The sequence below is a fragment of the Pteropus medius genome, unplaced genomic scaffold, assembly GCF_902729225.1.
Source record: "Pteropus medius unplaced genomic scaffold, Ma_sr-lr_union100, whole genome shotgun sequence".
NCBI classification, from domain to species: Eukaryota; Metazoa; Chordata; class Mammalia; order Chiroptera; family Pteropodidae; genus Pteropus; species Pteropus medius.
In genome coordinates, this window is record NW_024344253.1 from 4,601,827 (window position 1) to 4,619,506 (window position 17,680).

Genomic DNA, 17,680 nt, shown 5'->3' on the forward strand with positions numbered 1-17,680 from the left:
ACTTCGAAGAGGGTATGGGGGTAGTGGTGAGATTGGAAAGATTTTGTTTCAATTTTAAGATCTGAATGGGTGGAGTGGAGCCAGAAGTGTGCAGGCTGGATTAGGAGATGTTCTAGAAGGCTGGGCGGTAATCACTGGAGAGTGGGGCAAGGAAAATAAGCAAATGGTGTGGACAGAGTGTTTCCAACAGAACAGCGTAGGTGCTCACTGGAGATAAGTCACAGGTAGAGTGATTCATTTTTTCAAAGATTTAATGCACCACAGTGAACAAACAGAGACACTCCCTGGGGAGCTCTGCCAGGGGTCAAACAGCTCGGATGGACCTCTCTCCGTTGACTGTCAAAGGACTCATATGTCTGAAAGGCTTTAAAGCAGTATTTCAAAGCAAAGAATGGCTACTGTTGGCCCGAGGGACGTATGATGGGCTGGGCAAGAGGGCGGAGGAAGCAGTTCGACTTCATCCATACCCTCCTCCCACACGCTCAGGCGTGTGGAGGCTGTGGACAGCCAGGATGTCAGAGACTGAAGAAATACTCAACGGCCCTGGGGGATGAGTCTGGTTCTTTTCCCTTTTCTAGGACAGATGAGGCAGACTGGGGTCAGAGTCTCCTTGCCCTCTGTTAGTCTCTGATAAGCAGAATTTTCAGTGGGAAAGAAATCATTCCTTTTTTTTTAACTTACCCAGATAATAGTGAAGTCTGTGTCCTTTTCCCACTTCTGGGAGGCCAAGATTTATGAAACTCTGCAAATTGCCTCCTTCAAGAAAACATTGTCGGAGAAGAATTAGTTTCCTAGCAGGTGTTTATTCTGATGCAGGTTCTAGAAAGACAGGAATAGGAGTTTGCCCATTTTATGTTATCAAAGGCTTGATAAAGATAACTCATTCATCCTCCCAGCCTGTTTGGGAGGGTTGTTATCTTTTTCTTTCAGCCATGGAATTGGGACACAGTGCTGCACTGAGGGGCCTCGCCTGAGGCTATGCAGCTGGTGGATGGATAAATCAGGAGCTCTGCTGGAGGGCTCACAGGCAGCCCTCCTCTCTGAGGTAACGAGATGCCTAGGGCCTCTGGCAAGGTAGCTGGCACAGCCTGAAGAGAGTTGCCAGAAGCCCGGAGCCTCAAGAAGACAAAGGAAAAAACAAAACAAAACAAAAAACCAACAAGCAGAACAGACTAATTGTGGGTGCCAATCAATGGGAATGTGTGATAACGCAGAAAGCAGCTGCGTTGAAATTTGCCTTCTAGAGTTCTGTGACAGCCCTGAAAACAAGAGTCAAATTAGTAGTGTTAATAACATTGTAAGGAGATGCTTTAGCAATTTGTATGTGGAGTGCGTGAATGGTTACAAAGTGTTGCAATGATTTTTATACTATTGCTTTATGTTTGTACAGTGCCGCCAGTTCTGAAAGCACTCTCACATGTACAGCTGTTTCCCCACAATAAACCGAATTGTATTTTCCCACAAACTTTGTATGTTGAACCCTAACTCCAGTACCTCAGAATGTGACTGTATTTGGAGATAGGGCCTTTAAAGAGGTAAAATTAAAATGAGGCCATTAAGGTGGGCCCTGATCCAATATGATTGGCATCCTTGTAAGAAGTGTATTTTGACACAGAAAGAGACTCCAGGGGCCTGCACGCAGAGGGAAGACCATGTGAGGACACAGGGAGAGGGTAGACATCTGCTGAAGACCAATTCTGATCTTGAACTTCCAGCCTCCAAAACTATGAGAGAATAAACTTTTGTTGTTTAAGCCACCCAGTCTGTGGTATTTTGTTACGGCAGTCCTAGCAAACTAACACAGTAGACTATTTTGGAACATCTTTAAACATTTCAGAAGGACTCATTCCTAACCAGAAAATGTCCATATTAATCAGAAAACTTTCATATTGTCTCATTAATAATAACATTAGAAATGGTTCACACTTACCAAGGCTTCGCCGTGTGCCAGGCATTGTTTTAAATGTCAACTTCATTTCATCCTCATAAAAGGCCTTCAAATGACACTGAACAGTTCTTCCTTATAGTAGAATTTTTATTAATAAGTGTATAAGGAATGAGAGCAATCTAAGATCACCATTGAGCAAGCGTGATAATCATTTCAGGTAAGAACCCTTGACGAACACTACAAACAGTAGGTGAGAGTACGATGAGAAATAGGATATATGCATAGTCTCAAAGTATCTTCCCACAAGATATTTATTGACTGCAAAGGGAAAAATAGTTACGTTCCAGTGGAGACACTCCTCATACGCTACCTTGTCCTAGTGATCAACGTTAACCTCACAAGTGAGAGACATCTCAACATCATTGTAGCCTCAGCTACGATGCCCTGAGAAGCACACAACAGTGCGTCTGGGCTATCCTTGCCAAAAGCACGTAGCCTCAATCTACTCAGAAGAAAACATGATGGGCATTTTGTAAATAACTGGCCTGGGATTTCCAAAAGTATCGCAGATTGGAGAAGACGACGAAGTTGTGATACCTTGATCCAATATGGGCTCTCGGATGGGACCAGAAAAGAAATCAATGAGAAAACTGGTGAAATTCAAATAAAGTCTGTAGATTTAGTTAATCAGTGTCCTGGTTTTGATAATTGGACTACATTTACATAAGATGTTGTTAACATTAGGGGAAGTTGAGTGAGGGGTGTATAGAAGCTCTACAATTTTTGTAAATTTCCCATAATTCTAAAGTTGTTTCAAAGTAAAATAATTAAAATAAATCCTCTGAAGTAGGTGCTATCATTATTTTCATTTTTGTTTCTAGTGATAAGCTTTTGTTATACGTAATGCAGAAACAACTTCAGGTTTTATTCTACATGCTTTTTGGTTATTGGGATCCCAAAATATGTTAAATTTGTGTCTTGTGCAACATTCGTATGAGTGCTTCTTGAATTCCAATGCTGAGCTTTATTTTTTAAAGGAAGGAGCAAGAACGGTGACCCACATAGAACAAAATGCTTCGATGCTTTTCATTTACTGCAGGTGAGTTAACTAGCCCAGTTACAGTTGTCTGGAAAGCCCAGGATGGTCGTTGGTAGTGGGACTTCGGTGTATTTTAGGCAGTTTTCCCAATGTTCTGCAGATGAGCTGAAATATTAATAGCCCCATCTCCGAGGACTCTGTCAGCAGACAGCCTGGCTTCCGCACCTGCATGCACTGCTGGACGAGACAGCCGGCACTGGGCCCAGCTCCACAGCGCGCGGGCCTCGAGTCCAGCATCCGCCGGGATGGTGACCGTGAACGTGCGAGCCAGAGCACCCACCGACCCCATCATGGTGAGTACCTGCGGCCCGCCCCACACCCCAGCGCCTCCCGGGCCCTGAGGGCCTCCTCAGAAGAGACTGGTGGGGGGTGGGGCTTATTATTTTCTTCATACCAGGTGAAGTAACTTGCTAAGAGCCACCCAGCTTGTAAAGGATGAGGCAATGATATGTATGTAACCAGGCTGTCCAATTCCAGCGATTATACTGATATATCCTCTTACGGTTGAGACATATGAAAGATAGCTAACGAGCATGAAGCAGAAAATACGCGCCAACTATGTATAGGCTCTGCGGGCAGTGGGAGGCCAGAAGAGGGGGAAATGCACTCAGCTGGGTTTAATGGAGGAAAGAGGCGATGACATTTAATCTGGGGCTTCAAGAATGAGAAGGATTGCAGGAAAAAAAAAAAAAGGCTATGGAGGAGAACACTGTAGATAGAAGAATGATTTGGCAAAAGATAGACGACGGTAGGAAAGCCCACGATAGTTGACTGGATGGTTGAGAATGGAATTGCGGAGTCATTGTTTTTTTGAGGCATTTTGGCAGGGATCCCAATCTCCAGTGCCGGCAGGGACCATGAAGGTGTGTGGAAGAGCCTGGAATAAGACATTAGAGAGTGGTGGGAGTTCTGGCAAACCAGAGAGGACCTGCTCCGTCTAAAGGCGTTTGGATTAAAACAAGACAACAAAACCAAACTCTGTCCTAGGCAAACACATTGCTGCTGACCTGATTCTGCCCAAGGTCTGCTGGTTTGAGCCTGTTTTTTTGACATAAGCTAAAGCATTCTTGGCTGTTACAATAGAGGACATAGCTTATTAAGAGAATGAAGAATTGTTTGGATTTTTTACTAATAATTCTCTCTGGGCCTCAAGGCTGCGTGGGTGGGTCAGTTGTGTGCTATTCTTCCTCGGTCCACTTTCTAAGAGTTCTAGGCCTGCTGCAGTGTTGTTGTGAGGACAACTGTCACCTAGTGGTCACTGGGCTGAGCTAAAAAAAATGCTACAGGGTTGCTTTCTATATATGGTCCTTTCATCTTCCAAATGTTTGTCTTGTGACTCATGCTACAAAATGCCAGAATAAGCTACATAATCCTTTATATGGTATGGTTGTTAATAGGGTAAAATTTCACATGGTAGGGTCATTGTGCTCATTTAATCAATACTGTGATCACGAGGCCTGTGCTTATTTATTTAGTGTCTGGTCAGTACGCTTTCTCTGTCCCTGATGTGCGCTTGTATTAATGGTATCTCTTTGGCATAGCTGTAGAAGTTCAACAAGTATCTGAGAAGCCGTGTTGTCGAAGGGATTAAATTGTTTGAGGAGGCATGGACAAAAAACAGGGAAGAAAGAATCAGGAGGTTTAGGTGCATTCGTTCGTTGTGTGACTTTGACCTGGTCACCTGCCCTCTACAAGTATCAATTCTGGCTGCTAAAAAAATGTGGATGAAAAGGTTCTGTGGGTTCCCGACCAGATCCTCTGCGAAAATTCACGGAATCAGAAATCCTAACAGGCGAGGGGGAGAGGAGGGAAGGTGAGGTCTAGTCTGCTCCAACCAGAACGGCTCCACTACAAAAAGTTAATTAAAAAAAATTATTTTTGAATAGGTGATCCATGCACATGATTCAAAATTCAAGTACAAAGTATCTTCGGAGAAGTCTTCTTACTAACCTGTCCCCAGCTCACCACCCTAGAGGAAACCAAAGCCATCATCTCTCGCCTATCTTTCTAGAGAACCAACCCCCTTCCCATTTCCTAATCTCCTTTACCTTATTAACACAAATAGCAATATAGCATACACACTGTTCTGTAGTATCTCATTTGTATCTATTGTGTATATTGAAGTTTCATATAAAATTTCACTTATATTTCACTATACTGAGATTCTACATATTTAAACTATTTGACTAGCTTTCCTATACATTTTTTCACAAGGGCATTTTATGATTCTTTTTTTTTTCTTTCTTTTTATTATTTATGCCTACAGCATCTGGTCTTCCTAGGTGGTCACCTACCCACCCAAGCACTAACCAGGCCCAACCCTGTTTAGCTTTTGAGATCAGACATCGGGCTTGTTCAGGATGGCACGGCCATAGACCATGGGTCGTGGCTCCACTGGGGCGCGAACGTAGAACTTTCTCCATGTAAAGCAGACGTGCTAACCGCTACACCATGGAACCATGTCCTATTTTATGACTCTTAAACCTACATTTTTAATTTGATATAATTTGATATAAAATGAGTGATTCATGGACTGCGGTTATGCAGAGACAAAAACTATTTGAACTTGCCCTTGGTGCCAGGCCTCTGAGAGATAGGAAGAAAGCTAGCTCCAGGAGAAAGCCTTGTTCAATGTTTTTAGCTGTAGGCTGTTTGGCTGCTGTAAACTATAATGGCGATCCCATTAGCAGAGCTTTGGGGGAGCACCCTGGGGACACTGTTTAGGCACCGGGGATATCAACAGCAGGAAAAGGAACCTGAAGGACTGGGAGGGACAGAGCAAGAGCGTGAGGACTGGTCAAGTTTAGAAATCTTGTTAAGTTTTAAGTTAATGGAGATGAACTCCTCATTTCCATAGACTCTCCTATTAGATTTTTTTCTTCCTCCACACAGGATCAGATTTTCCTTACATCAGGGGCTGGCTCCCAGCCCTAATTGCATGTTAGAATCACCTGGGAGCTTTCAGAAACTCTCACATCAGGGCAACCCCATGCACGGATTTTGATTTAACTTGCCTGGGTTTGGGGCCCAGGACCGGGTATTTTTCGAAAGCTCCCTTGATGATTCTAGAGGCAGCCAGGTGCCAGCGGTGATGTGATGGGCTGGTGATGCAGCTCCTCCTCCAACAGGTGGTTGTTCTGGGCAAATGGCCAGATTGCTTCTGAAACTCGTTCCTGTCAATTAGCCTTCCCTTCCTCCTCTCTTTTATTACATCATCACTGTCCTGAGCTGTTGCCTCCTTTGATCCTTATCAGTTTCCTGAGCATCTAAAACCCCTTCAGATAGTCCCGGCTGGAAGCATTCAAATCCTACCCTTTCCAGTTCCCTTTAGATTCAGAGGCTGAAGACTACTCTGGCCCATCAAGTTCTAGGTCAGTGGTTCTCAGACCAGCAGCATCAGTACTACCTGGGAAGTTGTTAGAAAATCAGATTCTTCAGCCCATCCCAGACCAACTGAATCAGAAATCCTGGGGTGGGGCCAAGCCATGTGTTTTGACACACCCTCCAAATCTTTCCCAAGTTTGAGAGCCACTGTTCTGGGGCCAATTCTGACCAGGACAGAGAATTACACCTTGAACCACCAACATAATGGCTTTCGGAATTAATTGTGCTGCTCTGGGTGCTCCATCTTGCACCCTCAGTATGCATCTTGCATCCAGGCTGAGCCAGCTGCAACATTTTGACTTTCTTCTCCATTTCTCTGCCTTGTAACTCAGCACTCAGCTATGCTGGGCTCTTCCCAAACTCAGTCCATGCACCCCGACCCCTGCCACCTCATCCCCTGTGATCCCTGACCCTGTGAGAGACCTCTGTAACTCCCCTGAGGCAGAAACAGATTTTTCTCAAGGTGGCTTCCTGGAAGGCTTTATTTTTATCATCTGTAACCTCTCACGACAGGCTGCCCTGCAGCACAGACAGTCTGCTCCTCCGTTGTGGGTCTGCTGATGACTCATTTAGTGTCCGAAGCCTGATTTCTTACCTAACCGATGCTTAATTTTCCTCTCCTGAGACATGATCCTGTCAAGTAAAACGTGATTATCAAGTAATAGGGACTGATTTGTATTTTGGTGGTCTTGGAACTCAGTGTTCCACTGGGTGTTGTCCTTCAAACCACTCATCTCAGGAAGCTATCCATTGATTTGTAACGAGGCTGTCATTGTTCAGGATATGACAGGAAGCGCCCCTCTGGCTCTGCTGCAAGCCTAGAGTCTGATGTTTATACACACCCACCATCTGCTGGTGACCTGCTGCTGCTGCCGCCCAAGTGCCTGTTGTTCCAAACACAGAACTATCTGCTTTTTCTTGAACTCACTCTGCGCTTTCACATTTCTGTGCCTTTTTATTCTTATTTAGTGTGGAATGTTCTTTTCATTCCTTTCTCTGCTTATTGATTCTATTTATCCCTCAATTGCAGCTAAAATGCTACTTTTCCTACCAAACCTTTCCCCGTTCCTCAATTCAAAATAATGGCTTGCTCCGTTCTTACACATCCTGGTATTACGCTTTTGTGGGTATTAAATGTTCACTTGTGTAAATGTTGCCTTAAAATGTAAGCTTCCTGACGGCAGGGACCGTGGAAACCATCCATTATCCTGACAGAGTAAGAAATCAATAGCTGTCCCTGATGAGCCTCGAAAAGAAATCCCATGAGAAAATCAATCTATTTACTATAATAAAATGGCATTGCATCCAGTCTGATCACATACCTTGATGGCCAGAGCTAGATGCGAAGGACTTTTAGCTTTTTCACACAATCATCCACCTCAAAGGATAAAGACTGGACACATTGTAGGAATAATGAAAACACGTATGCCTGAGTACCATCTCAGGCTAGGACTAAGTATATACTACTACTCTGAAGCTACCTTGAAGTGGAGAGCATTCCCTTTATTTGTTAAAAGCCCTTCCTTTTGCTGGGAGTGTGCCTTCTGTGACATTGATGTTGTGTCTTTTTAAGGGTTTGGCGATCCTGAGGTAGAGAGAAGCCTTCAAAGGGTAGCACCATCTCAGAAAATAAGGACAGATGACCTAATGGTTCTCTACGTCAGTGAGTCTCTGTGGCTTCTAGTTTGTGATCAACAGAAGGAGGAGTTGGATTTGATGAATCCAGGGGCCAAAAGAGCTCTGGGAAATGTAATCCGGATGAAAACTTATGCCTTGGCTAGAATGGAGTACCCAATATCACACTTGGGATTTTTCATTGTGGTCTTTTCCTTTTTGTGGGTCATCTTTCACTATTGCTTCATGAGCATACTTTTATTCCCCTGCTTCTCTTCCCAGAATCTAAACTGGTCTTGAGTCATACTTGGTGTGCTTGGATTTCCAGCTGTCTGCCACACCAGAGACTTGCTGTTCTTCCACAGCGCAGAATGCCCCGATGACGGCAGTCTCCCCCATTGTTACCCTCCAGCTCTTCTTCTTGGTATCTGACTCACTGTTTCTTGACTTGGTGCCCTCCCCCTCTACCCCCTATTATATACCAAAAAGAAAATCATCCCTCCTCCTTTACTGGAAAGTATCAAGCTCTCTCCACCTGTCCCAGGATTGATTCAAAATCCGCTTCCTCCAGGAACGCTTCTCTGATAAATTCTAGCCTATTGGATCAATTCTCTATTTTACATTGTCTGAGAATTTATACATTCAATTTAGAAGCTTTGTTTTACAACTTCTTTTGTTGTAGTCATCGTGAAGCCATTTTGTCTTATCAGATATAGGACATCAGGTAAAGAGATGAATTAAGATCGGATCCTTTGTGCCCCACAGAGCTCTCTCCAGCTGCACCCCGTCTGTCAGCCTGAAGGAACAAATCTTTGGGCTTCAGGATCACTGAGAAGGAGGGACTAGAGGTCGACACTGTTTAAAAAGAAGAGGTGACCCCCTCTTAATGGAGGATGAGCCTCTCTCAAATTTAGGAAAAGTGGCTGGTGGTGGAAAATTCTGAGACTGTCATAGACCTGTGCCACACTCCATCACAGCACCCCATGATTTAATAGGACCACTGATGGGGACATGTGGAAGCCAGGGTGGCGAAGCACTAGGAGTGGACCTTGGGGCCCACAGCAGAAGACCTCAGCCTGACCTGGGTTTAGAGGGAGTAGGGCAGATCTAATTTGATTTAGAGACAGAAAAAGATAAGCAACAATATGACATTTCTCATGCCTGAGTATAGTAGAATCATTTATACATGCTACGCGTACATTCCTTGAGGATGAGAACCATACCTTTCTATCCCACCTGGACCACAGTGATCTGTTTGTTCATAAGCTGATGGACTGACTCACTGGCTCGCACCTGTTTATGGGAACAAGCACGCCAGTGTCTGTGAATGCATCTCCATCAGCGCACACTGGCGATTAGAAGGTAGATAGTAGGAAAAAAAAGAGCATACTTTGCAAATCACAGTTTTTTTTCAACCCATCACACCAAACCCAAAACCACAGTTGAATTTTCACTGTACTCGAGTGATCTCTTCTAAATCAGTAAGCTCAGGGTGCTGCTTCGGTTGTCCTAGAAATCAGGTATTCACCAACAAATACTGAGTGCGCATCTATAAGGTGTAGAGATTGATCTAGGTTTCCTCGTGGAGCTTTCATTCTATGGGGGAGAGAGAGGCCAGAAAGAAAAATACCCTCACCCTGCTGCCCCGCTAAAACAAACAAACAAACAAACAAACAAAAAATCCCACTTCCAAAATATAAGGAAGAAGTAAATGATATGGCGTGTTATAAAATGCCACGTATGGCAGGTGTGGGGACAGAGAGTGATGAGGGAATGTTGAGTGGGGTGATTCGTTAGTCAAAGAAGGTGACATCTGAGCACAGACTTGCAGGAGCTGAGGAAGTTAGCCCTGTGCATTTCTGGGGGAGAGAGTTCCAGAATGAGGGACAAGCCAGTGCAAAGGCTTCGGTGAGAGCACGCTTAGTATGTTCCAGAAACGTCAAAGAGGCCAGTGTGTCTGGCACAGAGTGATCAAGAGTGAGAGGCAGACAGGAGGTGGGGAGGCCGAGTCCTGTCAGGCCTGTAGGCCATTGTAAGGACCTTGGCTTTCTTTCAAGAGCCATAGGGACCTACTAGAGAGTTTTGAACAGGTAGATGACATGATCTGACCAATTAAAAGGACGAGTCTGGCTGCCGTGTTGAGAATAGACTGGTTGGGGGTGAGTTCGAGTGGGAAGCCGGGGTGGGGGCATAGAGACAGTTAGGTGCCTGCTGCAGGCAATGGTGATTTGGACTGCGGTGATAATGATGGCGATTGGGAGAAATTCTAAGTTTCTGGACATATTTAAAAAGTAGAGTCAATAGGATTTCCAGTCAGATTACAATGTGGGATGTGAGAGAAAGAGAAGAATCGCAGATAAATTCAGTTTTAGAGATCGAGTAACTAGAAGGGTGAGAAGAAGACATCCATGGGGAGGGCAGGCGTGTTGAGTTGGAATTTCAGGAGTTCCAATTTGGATAAATGATGTTTTCAATGTTCTGTTAATTCTGTTAATTCCGTGCTACTTGTTTGCCTTATTCATGGAAACTCCATGAAAGTCCATGAGTTCCTAGGTGCTTGCCACGCTCTGAACCCTTCCAGCAGCCTGAGGGAGCTCTGCTCACATCCACTGAGGCATGGACAGCTGGAGTGGGGATGGGCGCCCAGGCCTTCGGGAGCCCACGGATCAGCTCCTCTGCCGCTCCCAAGTCAAGGACTCTGTCCAGGGGGAGCGGTCCTCATTGGTAGCTCCTAACCCGTTCATGTTCTCTCCCGCGTGGAAATCTGATGCTAGAGAGAAGAGAGGGAGAGGGAGCAGCAGAGGAAAAGAAGCAGAGGAGGAGAGAGAATCTTGTACCTGAAAATAGCAGAGTCAACCAGAGGGAGAACCAGAGCTGCCTGCTTCTGAGTGAGATGCAGAAGCAGGTCACCTGGATTGTTTTGAATTCCAAACCAGCAAGGAAGCTTTGCTGATTTACTTTTGGGTTCCTTGCGGGGTCTTGATCTGCAGTGCTGTGCCACTTTCTTGCCTTCCCTTGTATATTTATAATATTAACATCAAACACTGCAAGTAACCCAAATGATACATCACGACATGGCAGCCTGGTACATGTTAAGGTGACCTGGGAAATTAAACAGATGGTGGAGAGACATTAAGCTTGGTTCTCAAAAGAGAAGTATGATTCACAAGTATAAGGATTATAAAGAAATATACCTGATTAATTGTTTCTTAGTACCTTCATCCATAAATATTTATTCAGTGCCATATGTGAGGCACTGTCCTAAGTCTTGGGGAAAAGCCAGACATGGCTCTGTCATATGCATCTCTATGAGCCTTGGTGTTTTCATGCCTCTAGATTCTCTTGTCTTCCTCCTAGAGTCCACATGTCTTTCCCCATCCATTCCCTCCTACCATTTTCCTCTTGTCTTCCTGGTTTCCTCACCCAGATAATGGTTTTTTTTTTTTTTCTCTTGAACTTGATTACTTTCCCACCTTCAGCTCTAGCTCTCTCCAAATGCTTCCAATTATGAGTAGTCTTCTTTAGGATTTAACTAGAAGTAGGTTCCTATATAATTCCTCAGAACGGACTCAACAATCAATTTGTAAAATGAACAAGTAAATTTATCTTCTCTCCTGTGCTTCTTGGAAGGGATGAAGCTAGTCATGACAGAGGTAAAGTAGGATACATCTCACAAGGCTAAGCCAGGTAATCATGAAACTCACTGCTCAAAAACCTACAGTGGCTCCATGTCAGCCCTTGACATGTCTTTTACAGAAGAGATGGCTGTGTGTCTTTCTCTACACAAGAGTGGTTTACTTCAGGGCAGAGACAAAGTCTTATTCATCTCTGTATTTGTTTTCCCACCTTGCTTTGCATGCAGTAGGCACCTAATAAATGACTCCAGAAAATAGTTGGAAAAGAGCGGGAGGAATGCCCATGTCAAGCATTCTATAGTTTAAAGTGGTAGGTCTGGAAGTCAGGTTCAGCCCTGAGGAGCAGCTTCCTCAAAAGAAAACATCCTTTTATCTTGTAAAGTTTTAGGCAGCTGATGACACTCACGGAGGAAACCATGATTAAGTCTCAGGAAGCAGAAAAGGAGGATAAGATATGATTGAACTCAGCGAGTCCGGATGGGTGGACCTGATATTAAAGACCTCTGATGTCAAAAGCAACCTGACTCATAAACTACTCTTTTGAATAACATCCTCTTACCTCTCAATCTTTATCCACTTAAAACACATTTTACCTTCATGTCTTTCCTCTTAAACCAGCTCCTGGACCTTCTGATGCTTTTCGAGAGTCTGCAAAGGAATTCACTCCTCACATTTCCCAAAAGTGGTTGTAAGTTGTCTTCTCAGAGCATCAGAGGAGACAGGATTCTAGATGGCATTCCAGTCTCCACATGGCAAATCTCTGTCCAGTCGTATTCTGTAAGGGAAATGATGGAAAGTAATGCAGTGAGTCAACGATTAGAAAACAAAATCAAGAAAAGAAATCAAACACTTGCATACTTCCAGACCCAGCGCCCTCCCCAGGGAGGGGCCGTATTTGCTTGACAACATAAACAGCCAACTTCCTGCTCATCAGATTGCTGCCCTTTCCTTGTTATACCTCCTGCAATTGTCAATTCCTGAGAGCTTTGCAAAAGTGAGAATATAAAGCCGGGCTCTTTGAGAATTATTTCTAGGTGTGTTTGGAAAAGGATGAAAAAAAAAATTAAAGGAATGAAAAGACTAGATGACTGGGGCTGGGAGGGGTGTTTGAAGGGACCTTCTGTTCTTTATTTCTTCATATTCCTAGAAACAGGGATAATTCATTCATTCAACAAACATGTATTGAGCTCCCATTATGGTCGGGGATCATGCTAGGGACTAGAGATACATCACAAAACAAAACAGAAAAAAAAAAAATAAAAAAAAGTCCTGCTCTCATGGAACTTACACACCAATGGGGGAAATTCCTCCTTTCATTCTTTCTTTCTCCTGTGTGAGCAAGAGACAAGCTTGTCAGACGAACTGAGGAGGGAAGAGAAGATTTATTCTCTTCTCCGCCTCTGCTTTTGTCATCCTTTCCTGTCTACTCGTGTCCCCCACGGTTTTCATAGAGACCCCTTCTGTAAATAAAGAAAAAGCTGCGAAATAATTCCCACTATTTGCAGTTTCATTAAAGGTTGTGGAAAGGGCAGGACTAATTCTCAGAGAGGGACAAACTGGAGTCGTCATTTCTCGCCAGAGCCAGAACCTGCTTTTCCCCCGCTTTCGTGGAGGGTGTCGTTCCTTCGTCCCGTCAGGCCGCTCGGTTCAAGGCCTGAGGCTCATCCTTGGTTTCTTTCTCTTTTCACCTCCCAATCCAACCATTGGCCAAGATCTGTGGCCGTGACATCCCACATCTTTCCCATCCGCCCGCACCATTTGCCTACTTTCTCTCCTGTACTTTTGTAAGAACCTCTCAACTCCTGTCTCTCTCCTCTCATATTCACGTCTCACAATGTAGTTTTAGATTTGCCTTCCAAGAACCAGCTCTAGTCATGCTGCTTCTTGGCTTCCAAAAACCCTCGCTGGCTCCCTACTTTATAGGTATCCTGACGCTTTCCCAGCTCTGCCCTAAACATCTTTAAAATATTTATCTCCAGCTCTTCCTCTTTATTTACCCTAATCCTGCCTGAGAAAGACAACAGACCTTTTCTGAGGTGTCCTTTGCTTGCCAAAGGCTAAAATTTTGCTCCCACTCTTCCTTCCCTTTGGAATTCCCCATTCGCTTGGATGCTGTTCGAATGCCACACATCGATTAAGATGAAGTCCCAACGCTACTTCCTTCCCGAGCTCTTTCCTGACCCCTTTTGTTTCTCTCTCATGGAGGCTTCACCCGCTGCCCTTTGTTTCTCTTCTCCCCTGGTAGCCACCGGGTCCTTGAGGCAGGGTCATGACTGCTCCTTCTTTGCGTCTTTCTTATTGCTTTAAATATGGTAGATGCTTTGCAGATATTTACTGAATTATGAAATCATGAGTATTTGAAGCCTGTGGGTGGGTTGGTGAGGCGGGGGTAGTATATTCTTTCGCTGGGGCCAGGTGGGTTGGAGGGGTGTGTATTTTTTTTGTCAGGAGAGCTTTTGAGATCACTGTTTTTTTTTTTTTTTTTGGCTAGAGGTCAGCCACATGAGAAATATTTCCAATAGGGAATTAGCAAAGAGATCTGCATCCATGGAGATAAGGGGACGATCCTTTGCTGTAATCCTGATTTATGCAGAGGAACTGGAAAATAGCAGGTCCTGAGTAAGGTTACCTCATGTTTCCCTTGGAGTTTGCCAAAAGAATAATGGCACAAGACAAGTCACGTTTATCGAATGTCTAGAACATCCAGTGCAGGAACCACTCTTGGCTCCTCACACACAATCATAATCACAGTGAACACTTTGAGTGGTTCTGAACACCGCTCTTGGCTCTTTACCTGTGTTAACTCATTTCATTTTCATAAAAACACCATAAGTGGCTGTTATTATTATGAGGAAATTGAGGAACAGAGAGGGTAAGTAACCTGTCTAAAGTCACACAGCTGGCGAGAAGCCATTCTGAACACAGGGAGTCTGGTGTGCTGAATTTCATTCATCCCTTGCAACCAGCCGCCCGTAGGGCTGAGTATTATCTTCATTGAGGTAAGAAAATGGAATCTTCGAGGGGTCAGACGACGGCTCCATAGAGGTACCTGCAGTGAGCGATCCACCTGGGATTCTGGGTCCGTTTTATCAGCCGACACAGGGGAACGCAAGAGGTTCAGTAACGAGGTAGAAAAGCTTCTTCCAGGAGCACTCCTCACATGCTCTTCCTTTATGCTTATTATAGTGACAATGATGCAAGCGCAATAGGTTTCCTGGAAATGAGTGTCCACTTTGGGGTTAATGACGTGACAAGCGCTGCGGGGTCAGCGAGTGGCCTCCCTGGCTGTGAATTCCCAGGAATTACTCTGAGAGTTGATCACAGCTGCTCAGACAAGGACGTTCCTTTTCCCGAGTCTTTACATGATCCCGGAGGACTTTAGAAAGTCCATCTGATTCATTTGTCAAACTGGGAAATGTACTAGAACTTCCACCCCGTTACGGCCTTATCTCCTGGTAGTGCGTGCCGGATGAGATCTCACTCCCACGTGCAGCACTTCCGTGCAGCCTGGATTGCTCCAGGCAGGGCAGCCAATGGCAACGTCATTTATGTGCAGAAATGTCCATTACTCACCATAGAATTAATGAAATGCCCTCTTTTATTCATTCACTATCTTGAGAATTATTTTTAAACACAGATTCCCCTCTGTTGGGAAGGCTTAAGCAGGGCCCTGATTAAAGACAGCAGATGAAGCCATGGCCCTCCCAGCACCCTCCCCAGAGTCGTGTAAGAGCCTGGAGGCAGAGAAGATGGACCGTATTATCAACTGTCTCTGAAAGTAAGAGCTAAAATAGAGTTACGATGCAGTCCAGGACATGTTCCTTGGTCAGGTCTACCTGACCAAGAAATGAATCTTTGAGAGGCAGATGGAATAACAGATGATGACTGTGGTAGAAGATGGTGGTTTAAAGGTATATACTTAGGTCGGTCTTTTGGAGATTCACTGAAGGGCACAGGGATGGGGCGGGACATGTGTGAAAATAGGCACCCATCTGGAATTTGAACTGCTAAAGAAGTTGAATTAAAATTACTTTGCGATATTGAATGGTGGGGTAAGGAGACTTATAAAGTGCGAGTTTGTCTGGTTTGTATGGTTACCTCTCTCTCACATTAGCATCTAAGGGGGAGGTCCTAGTCGCTGCCTCAGGGAGGGGCCGTGAGTGAACACACAGTTGCCATAGAGCGTGGAGGGCTGTGGTCCACCTGGGTTCCCACTCCTTTGGGGTGGGGTAGGGCGGCTGTCCCAAGACAAAATCGAATAGACGAATGGCAGTTGCTCAGACAAGGGTGGTAGTGGGAATAGTGTCACTGGGCAGGTGAGGACGGGGCATTCCAGGTCAAAGGTTCACGGGGAGAGAGGAGAAACTGTCGTTATTTAGAGTATGTGAAGCACAAAGTGAGAAGAAAGGGGAAGTCAGGAGGTGTGATGTGGAGCCCTGCAAAGGAGCCTCTCCCGTCGGCAGTCGGGGGACCACAAAATGACTGAGAGCAGCGACAACAAAGACTCGGCTTTCTCGCACCTGCTCCCACACACTGAGCTTCAGGCAGAAAACTCGCCACAGCCACAGCCCCACAACTGTGCTCCTGTGCCATAATTTTCAGAAGACACGAGATGTTGGATGTTGCTGGTGAAAGCAGTCAGAAGCCAGTGGGTTTGTGAGTGTGTGGTAAGTTTTCCTATGTCAGCAACATTCCGAGGTGTGTTTTTTTCCCTAGGTGGCAGTTATAGATGTGACTGCATGTCAAGGTCAGGTCAAGGGAGTTGAGGCTCCGCTGGTTGTAGTGGGAAGTGCAGTGGCTGGGAGTTGAGACCTCAGTTCTCGTTGGGCTGGCACCACTTACTATCCTGAATGACACCCTGGCAAAAGTGGAAATCTTTTTCGGTTTGCTCAGCACCGTTACCGCTTTATAACAAGGTCCGCCGTTGTCCTAAAATACCTTCCTACCACTCCCAGTGCCTAGTGTGTACCGTGGAGCTTCTGGGACTGTGCTCCCTTACCAGCAACACGGGGAACTTGCTAGAAATGCAAATTATCCGGCTCCGCTTCGAACCTACTGAATCGAAAGCTCTGGGGGTGGGACCCAGAAATCTTGTTTTAACGAGCTCTCCAGGCGTTCCTGGCAAACGCTTAAGTTTGATAGCCACAGATGGGGGTCATCTTTAAGAAAAATTTGCTGCACCACACGAGGAAACAGCGTTCTCTTCTTGCTCTCCTTGCTGCAGCTTCGCAGTAGCATCAGCAGAGGGCGCCGACGAACCTGCCTTTTGCTAAGGAGAGGGTGAAGGCCAGAACAGTCAGCTCTTTCTGTTGCAGAAGTAAATTACAAATATATGAAAAAGGACTTCAAAGGCCGTGGTATCAAAGTGGCAGTTAAAGAGAAGGTAACGCTCCGAGTCACAGCTGCAGAGGGCGTTGATGGCCGCCGCATCAGCATCCCAAACTCCGGAAGCGTCTTAGGTTGAAGCATTTCTTTGCATTTCTTCAAGCCCCTTTCCTTTGATGTACACACGCCTTCCGACTTTCTTTTGTTCTTTCTTTCTTTCTCTCTTTTTTTTTTTTTTTCGCGTAAGGATTTAGCACTGACAAGCTCTCGGAGTCAAAGGCCTCAGCTCAGATCTGCGTGCTGCACCAGCATCTCGGTTCTGCATTGTTCTGCAGCCCTTTGCAGAGTTCATGACCAAGTGTGAGCAGGGGATGCCCCCTCTCGCTCCCCTCCCACTTCTTCATGCGGTCCTCTCGGCTTTCAGTTCGCAGGCCACCTTTTGATCTCTAGTGTTGAGCTGGTGTCCTCGCCTGCCCCTTTCTCCTGTTCCAGCTTCCAGGAGCCCCTCATTGTTGAGTCATTCACAGCCTGTTTCTGCACCGCAGCGTTTTGCAGCCAGAGTGGGGCCGGCACTAAGCGCAGCCCTGATCACTGGGGCGGGGATGGAGGGAAGCCCAAAACCTCCCCACTCTTCCTGTTCTCTCTCCCAGCCACCTGCATAAAGCACGGTCCTTTATACAGAGTCACAGTCACATTGGGAAATCTGAGAATGGGGTGGTGGGCACGGATGACTTT

The 17,680-nt window shown here is 45.4% G+C and overlaps 1 long non-coding RNA gene across 1 annotated transcript in view; it reads left to right on the forward strand.

Moving 5' to 3' along the window:
- LOC120607851 (uncharacterized) overlaps positions 1-17,680 on the forward strand; it is a 67,006-nt gene that overhangs the window by 18,582 nt on the left and 30,744 nt on the right. The window contains exons 2-3 of the long non-coding RNA XR_005654248.1: positions 2,926-2,987; positions 3,088-3,280. This is a non-coding gene — a long non-coding RNA (uncharacterized LOC120607851). The remainder of the gene's footprint in view (positions 1-2,925; positions 2,988-3,087; positions 3,281-17,680) is intronic.